We start from the raw sequence: 8951 nt of genomic DNA on the forward strand, positions 1-8951 counted from the left end.
AGCAACTAGGTATAGTAGCTAGTAGTGTAGCAACTAGGTATGGTAGCTTGCAGTGCAGCAACTAGGTATGGTAGCTTGTGTAGCAACTACGCATGATACCTTGTAGTATAGCAACTAGGTTTGGTAACTTGCAATGTAGCAACTAGGTACGGTTGCTTGTAGTGTAGCAACTGCGAATGGTACCTTGGAGTATAGCAACTATGTATGGTAGCTAATAGTGTAGCAACTAGGTATGGTAGCTAGTAGTGTAGCAACTAGGTATGGTAGCTAGTAGTGTAGCAACTAGGTATGGTAGCTAATAGTGTAGCAACTGCGAATGGTACCTTGGAGTATAGCAACTAGGTACGGTTGCTTGTAGTGTAGCAACTGCGAATGGTACCTTGGAGTATAGCAACTATGTATGGTAGCTAATAGTGTAGCAACTAGGTATGGTAGCTAGTAGTGTAGCAACTAGGTATGGTAGCTAGTAGTGTAGCAACTAGGTATGGTAGCTAATAGTGTAGCAACTGCGAATGGTACCTTGGAGTATAGCAACTAGGTATGGTAGCTAATAGTGTAGCAACTAGATATGGTAGCTTGCAGTGTAGCAACTAGGTATGGTAGCTAGTAGTGTAGCAATTAGGTATGGTAGCTAGTAGTGTAGCAACTAGGTATGGTAGCTAGTAGTGTAGCAACTAGGTATGGTGGCTAGTAGTGTAGCAACTAGGTATGGTAGTTAGTAGTGTAGCAACTACGCATGGTATCTTGTAATGTTGCAACTACACATGGTATCTTGTAGTTTAGCAAGCAGGTATGGTAAGTTGCAGTGTAGCAACTAGGTATGGGAGCTAGTAGTGTAGCAACTACGCATGGGAGCTTGCAGTGTTGCAACTACATATGGTATCTTGTAATGTAGCAAGCAGGTATGGTATGTTGTAGTGTAGCAACTAGGTATGGTAGGTTGTAGTGTAGCAACTAGGTATGGTAGGTTGTAGTGTAGCAACTACGCATGGGAGCTTGAAGTATAGCAACTAGGTATGGTAACTTAAGGTGTAACTTAGCATGGTAGCTTGCAATATTGTAAGAGCATGGTGAGTTACAGTGTAGCAACTATGCATTGTCAGTTACAGTGTAGTATCTGAACATGGTAGGTTACACTGTAGTAATTGAACATGGTAGGTTACACTGTAGTAACTGAACATGGTAGGTTACACTGTAGTAACTGAACATGGTAGGTTACAGTGTAGTAACTGAACATGGTAGGTTACAGTGTAGTAACTGAACATGGTAGGTTACAGTGTAGTAACTGAACATGGTAGGTTACAGTGTAGTAACTGAACATGGTAGGTTACACTGAAGTAACTGAACATGGTAGGTTACACTGTAGTAGCTGAACATGGTAGGTTACACTGTAGTAACTGAACATGGTAGGTTACACTATAGTAACTGAACATAGTAGGTTACAGTGTAGTAACTGAATATGGTAGGTTACACTGTAGTAACTTAACATAGGTTAGAATGTAGTAACTGAACATGGTAGGTTACAAACTAGCAATTTACAATTTAACATTAAGATCATAAGAACGTTGGAATGAAGGAACACTGCAGTAGGATTACTGGCCTATGTTTTAACAATTACAGTATACAATACCGGTAAAGCCTTTTGGGTCAGTCACTGGAAGAGTCGGTGGAAGCTCGATCCACCGTTAGTTAATGGCAAGACACGCTTCCAGTTTTCACTTATGTACTTCGATATACTATTTCTGATATTACTCTCTCTCATACTATTAGAATATTGTACTAGGTATTTGCAGTTTACGAAATCGTCATTCCCAATGTGAAAAAAAGGAAGTTGACGCAGTAATTCAGTCATACGAACAAAGATTAATGAAAAAGAAAAGATTTCCAATTTGATGATTTATCTGCAGACACAAGAACATAAGGTTACAAAACCTGATGAGCATTACAATAAGTCTGTTAATTCATGCGAGGTAAGTGCAACTCATCCCTGACCATTGCAGTTCTCGTATCTGACTAAGATATTTCTATTTACCAGAAGTTCGGAGTTGTCGAAAACTTTCTTTGCTATAGACTGGATAAACACGTTTTCTAGCTCTCATCAAGGATTTTAGATATAAAAACATGGGGTCAATATGTTGAATAATGCCGGTAAAATTAATAATGAATTATGAAGAATCTTGGATATTTTTACATCACTGAATTCACCACAACGTGGGAATACCTTTCACCCTCCAACGTAATGGGCAAATACCTCTTACCGAACATCTGATACTTCCAGCAAGTCTGGAGTTTTCTTACACATTGGCCTTTTGCCCAGAATAAAATGTTCAGCAGGACTAGAGTTTCTCGTCTTGAGGGAAGGAAAGGGTCGAAGATGCTGAAGGAGAAATATCTGGACGCTGATACAAGGGAAATGAGGCGTTCTAATAGCCATGTATCATACCGTGATGCTGATAATGGTAGAGGTTTTGTGTTCTTCCTGGCGGATGATTAATTGCGTTTGTGTTGGCCGTCTAGGGTAGCCCAGAGAGACGTATGGCTATCCATTAATTAGGATGTGATGCTTCATAACTAAGCCAGCTAAATCCTTACACTATGGGGGACACCCGCGAATGATGAGTGTTTTTGATCTGCTCCACCTTAGTGATCCATTAAACGCTTCCAGCTCTGAGTGTTTGTGAAAATACTGTTTATTTTTATTGGAATTTGCTATAGGGAGTATTAAGAGGTATATAAAGAAGCTGGATTAAGACCCTGTGTTCAAAGTGGAACCCACAGTATCCCTGACAAAGAGTAGCATTTATCGTATTATGTAAATTTTCACATTGCGATGATTAATCAACTACATTTCCTAACTAATATGATAGTAATTAACTATATAATGCGTTATAGTGAATTAGAAGGAAAAAAATTTGTCAAAATTCTGATATAGAAAACGAGTGATGATTCTTTTGTCACAATACCTCAGCTGGCGTCTTCCATGAAATCTTTCGATTCTAGGAATCTTTCGATAAATTCCCCAAAGACTGGATTTCAGTACTAAGCTTTAGAGAAAGACCAACCCTCACGTTCAGCCTGTTTACCAATACCCGAAGCACCAGCACACACACACACACACACACACACACAAAGTCATGGAGAAGATTATCAGGAGGAGAGTGGTCGAACACCTGGAAAGGAACAAGATTATAAATGAAAACCAGCATGGGTTCATGGAAGGCAAATCTTGTATCACAAACCTCCTGGAGTTTTATGACAAGGTAACAGAAGTAAGACACGAGAGAGAGGGGTGGGTAGATTGCGTTTTCCTAGACTGCAGGAAGGCCTTTGACACAGTTCCCCACAAGAGATTAGTGCAGAAGCTGGAGGATCAGGCGCACGTAAAAGGGAGGGCACTGCAATGGATAAGGGAATACCTGACAGGGAGGCAGCAACGAGTCATGGTACGTGAAGAGGTATCACAGTGGGCGCCTGTTACGAGCGGGGTCCCACAGGGGTCAGTTCTAGGACCAGTGCTATTTTTGATATATGTGAACGACATGATGGAAGGAATAGACTCTGAAGTGTCCCTGTTCGCAGATGACGTGAAGTTGATGAGAAGAATTAAATCGGACGAGGATGAGGCAGGACTGCAAAGAGACCTGGACAGGCTGGACATGTGGTCCAGTAACTGGCTTCTCGAATTCAATCCATCCAAATGCAAAGTCATGAAGATTGGGGAGGGGCAAAGAAGACCGCAGACAGAGTATAGGCTAGGTGGACAAAGACTACAGACCTCACTCAGGGAGAAAGACCTTGGGGTGACCATAACACCGAGCACATCACCGGAGGCACACATCAACCAAATAACCGCTGCAGCATACGGGCGCCTGGCAAACCTGAGAATAGCGTTCCGATACCTTAATAAGGAATCGTTCAAGACACTGTACACTGTGTAAGTTAGGCCCATACTGGAGTATGCAGCACCAGTCTGGAACCCACACCTGGTCAAGCACATCAAGAAGTTAGAGAAAGTACAAAGGTTTGCAACAAGGCTAGTCCCAGAGCTCAAGGGAATGTCGTACGAGGAAAGGTTAAGGGAAATCGGACTGACGACAATGGAGGACAGAAGGGTCAGGGGAGACATGATAACGACATACAAGATACTGCGGGGAATAGACAAGGTGGACAGAGATAGGATGTTCCAGAGAGGGGACACAGGGACAAGGGGTCACAACTGGAAGCTGAAGACTCAGACGAGTCACGGGGACGTTAGGAAGTATTTCTTCAGTCATAGAGTTGTCAGCAAGTGGAATAGCCTAGCAAGTGAAGTAGTGGAGGCAGGAACCATACATAGTTTTAAGAAGAGGTATGACAAAGCTCAGGAAGCAGAGAGAGAGAGAGGACCCAGTAGCGATCAGTGAAGAGGCGGGGCCAGGAGCTGAGTCTCGACCCCTGCAACCACAATTAGGTGAGCAATTAGGTGAGCACACACACACACACACACACACACACACACACACACACACACACACACACACACACACACACACACCGTCCACCTCTGGTTACACTCATAACCTTCCCCCCCACTCCAAACCCTCACACCCTCCCACAAATACAATAAAAACATCCACACACATACGTACATCCACACACATACGTACATCCACACACATACGTACATCCACACACATACGTACATCCACACACACACACATCCACACACACACACATCCACACACACACACATCCACACACATCCACACACACACATCCACACACACATCCACACACACAAACATCCACACACAAACATCCACACACACACACACACACCCACACACACACACATCCACACACACACACACATCCACACACACACACATCCACACACACACAAACACACAACCATCTTCGCAGACTCATTTCCTCGCAAGAAAAAATATTTCAAGCTAAGCCCTACCTACAAGGAAGTAAAAAAAAAATTCAAGTGGCGCTTAAAGAAGGTAGATGGAAGGACAAAAAGAAAATGACAGACTTCAGGAACTAGAATAGAAAAGAAGAAAAAAATATATTTGGGAGTGGAGGAAGACAAGGCGGAGGGCAGATAAAGGCTACGGGAGGTTAAGTTTTCAGTTGAGGATCACAGACTGTGGGTATTGTGGTGACAAATGAACCATCACTCGTTTTCTATATCAGAAATTTTGACTCTTGGCTCGCCGCTGGGAATTTCAAGGAAAACATTTTAAGGTTTTCCGCGGTGTGTGTGTGTGTGTGTGTGTGTGTGTGTGTGTGTGTGTGTGTGTTGCCATTTTGCCCTAGGCACATGTGGATTAGACACTAGGCCTGTTGTATATGAGTACGTGTGTGTGTGTGTGTGTGTGTGTGTGTGTGTGTGTGTGGTAGTGCGTGTGGTAGTGCGTGTGGTAGTGCGTGTGGTAGTGCGTGTGGTAGTGTGTGTGGTAGTGCGTGTGGTAGTGCGTGTGGTAGTGCGTGTGGTAGTGCGTGTGGTAGTGCGTGTGGTAGTGCGTGTGGTAGTGCGTGTGGTAGTGTGTGTGTGTGTGTGTGTGTGTGTGTGTGTGTGTGTGTGTGTGTGTGTGTGTGTGTGTGTGTGTGTGTGTGTGTGTGTGTGTGTGTGTGTGTGTGTGTGCGTGCGCGCGCGTTCGCTTCTGGGGTTATATGCGACCACGCTCCACCGTGCCATCTACATGGTCTTTGTAACAGCGCTTATGGCTTCCTTTTCAAGTTTCCCACTTTTTGGGGTGGGGTTCAATTTTAAAGAATGAAGGTGTAACTGGGGAGGGAGAATTAAAGGAAGGGATTGAGTTCTTTCTAAAACAAATATTTCTGTTATTTTGGTCTTTGTTTATTATTTTATTCATGGGGAATCGCTAAACCAATTAGGGTCATAAAGTGCCTGAGGAATGAGATGAGAGGGTAATTAGGTTCGATTCAAGGAAGGGCACTGTAGTCCAGGTTACTTAGTCAAGACCCACTCAGCAGGGCACAGAGGCAACCTCCCTTGATGGTGGTCCTTGGTATTCTTTTATTTATCCTGACATTCTTATCCCTACAAGAAAAACGAGTGACTTGCGAGTGAGATTACCCATTTGTACCTACGTATTTGCATTTACCAGTTTGGAAATACCACTTTGCAGCTACAGGTGAAAATTATTATACTATTAAAAAAAAAGAAATGAACCCGCACTGAAGAGAGTTTGAAAATAACACACTCATGCAACACTAAACGGCAGAGGAAAGTTCGTGTGCTGTAAGAGCTTAGTGTGCTATTGACCACACATACTAATGATATGTTTACTTTATCTTCTTTAAATGATAACGAGTTTTATTACATTCTGAATATGTAATTTAAATTTTATTTATCTTAAGGGCCATCAAGTTTTTTTTTTTTATCCAAGAACACCACATTAAAATAATTTGTAAAGTGGTCGCACTCACAAAAAAAAAGTGCACATATCGATATTTAACGCCCAACATTTCAACCAAAGTGAAAATTAATGACACTATTAATATGATAATTAAATGAATAAACTCTACTATAAGAATCTTATTAACTGACAATCGTGATCGTCGACTATGATTCAAAATTAACTTTACTATATAATCTTCGGATTAGTGAAGTCTGAAAAATCTTTAAGTTACAAAAAAAAAAAAAAAGTTAAATGGTTGCATGCCGCCCTAGATTTTTTTTTTTTTTTTTTTGGGGGGGGGGGTAATCTCTGATTTAAGGCACTGTTTTCGTTAAATAATTGTAGCGTCTGTGTTGAACCTTTCCGCGAGCAATCTCACCATCAAATGAGATCTCTCGCCTTTTCACTTGGTCCGTCGCATTTCAACATCCCTTCCTTCCTTCGGGTGCTTCACCTTCCAGCGAGTCCCTCGTCTTCCCACATGGTCCCCAAATTTCCCAAAATTTGCTAGTGCTGTGAACTAGATTTACGAACTCATTTTTCGGCGGCTTAAGAAGGGGAAAAAAAAGACTACTACTTCCATCTTAACTCTCTCCACGTTACTCCACGGTAACGACCACGCTACTCCACCCTCGGACACTTGAATCTACCCAGGACGAAGCCATCCGTGACTTCGCCATCAAAGCCAGGACTGCACCTCTCAAGAGAACCATACCCAGGACACTACTGAAGACGACCCGACCCTACTCAGGACTTAGGAAATGAATAAGTAACATACACAGACGACTAGATTATTGGGAAAAAGATAATACTGTATAATGCTATAAGACTTCATTTTAGAGAAACCAAATGGAATATGTTACATGAAATTAATATAAATAAGTTATGCAAAGCGTTCATCGATATACACAATGGAATCTGTTCATTCCAAAATAAGGTATACAAGACGAAATACTACAGAATGACGAGCGATGAGATAAAGGCAGTTCTTTGAGCCAATGTAGAAAGTGGGTCAATCTAGAGACTCACCAGTAATTCAGACAACCACGAAAGTAGCGTACAAATGTAAGAAGGGAAGAAGACAAAAATGTTTGAGGGGACACTGTAGCAAGAGCAAGATGGAACCAAATCCTTTATTCATGTCTGTAAACAAAAAAAGTAAACTAAATGTTTAAAGACAACAAAACAAATAATCAAGTATGTCAACTAACTCGCTGAATTGGAAATGTGTGAGGCACTAAATACAAACTTTTAGTGTGTGTTTGCAGAAAATATTTTATTGGTTGGTTTATTAGGTTTAGAGGCTATATGGACTACACAAGGGTCATTAAGGTTGACTCAGGAAATCATGGCAAGTGAGTCCTAATGCGTGTTAACCACTCGGCCAGCCACCTGGCCGAGTGGTTAGCGCACTTTTTTTTACACAAATCAATATAACAAGCTAAGAACTGTTATCTTTCCTGTGAGTTGAAAACTAGGAATTTCATAAAGGATCAAATGATAGACAAATGGAAGACCCCACACACTGTGATGAGACACTTTAACCTACTGGCTTAGTTTGCCAACACGTATTGTGAAAATATTGAAAGAAGGCGTTTCAGAGAGGTTCCGCAAGATTTGCCAGGAAACAGAACATGTGTTTCCTGACGCGGGTCTTAGTCATATGAAGATCCGCTGCAGGAACTTTTGCTCATCCGAGAGCTTCCTCTGACTTACCAGTCCACCCCTTTAAAAGTTATGATTATAACCATTTAAGAAAGTGGATGAAATAACAGGAGAGAAATAGCCTATTAACTAGCAGACAAGAGAGTTTTTATTCAAGACATTAATATATATCCAATTTATCAACTTTTTAAGAGCTGCAGAAAATGCTCAAGAAATGGATAGGCAGATTATATTTATATAGAATATAAAAAAAATGCTTCAGGTAGAGCTCCACATAAAACACTAAAACTGAAAATCACATAACGTAGGAGTGATAAGAGAAAATGTAATAATGGATAATTGACTGAGAGGAGAGCGCAAACAGTGATAAAAGGAAGTGTTCTCACAGGAAAATAACACCAGTCAGGGGCCAGCAGCATCGCGATTTAACCAAATAAGGTTTTTAGTTTATGTAAATTTAGCAGAATAAATAGAAAATGATATTAATATGTTTGCTGATGATGAAAAAGATTATGAAAAATAAACAATAACAAAAACCGTAAAACTAAGTAAATTGAGTAAATTGAGAGGAAAGATGGATGATGAAGTGTAATGTAAATAAATGTTATTCAGTGGAAATGGAAGTGACATCCGGGAATATGAAGGATATTCTGGGATAAAATGTCGAAAATAACAGAGAGAGAGAGAGAGAGAGAGAGAGAGACAGACAGACAGACAGACAGACAGAGACAGAGAGAGAGAGAGAGACAGAGACAGAGAGACAGAGAGACAGAGAGACAGAGAGACAGAGAGACAGAGAGACAGAGAGACAGAGAGACAGACGAGTATGTAAACTACCATATTAAACAGAGAATGCTAACAAAATGTTGTTTA

This window comes from Cherax quadricarinatus, chromosome 16 (assembly GCF_038502225.1).
Source record: "Cherax quadricarinatus isolate ZL_2023a chromosome 16, ASM3850222v1, whole genome shotgun sequence".
Lineage (NCBI taxonomy): Eukaryota > Metazoa > Arthropoda > Malacostraca > Decapoda > Parastacidae > Cherax > Cherax quadricarinatus.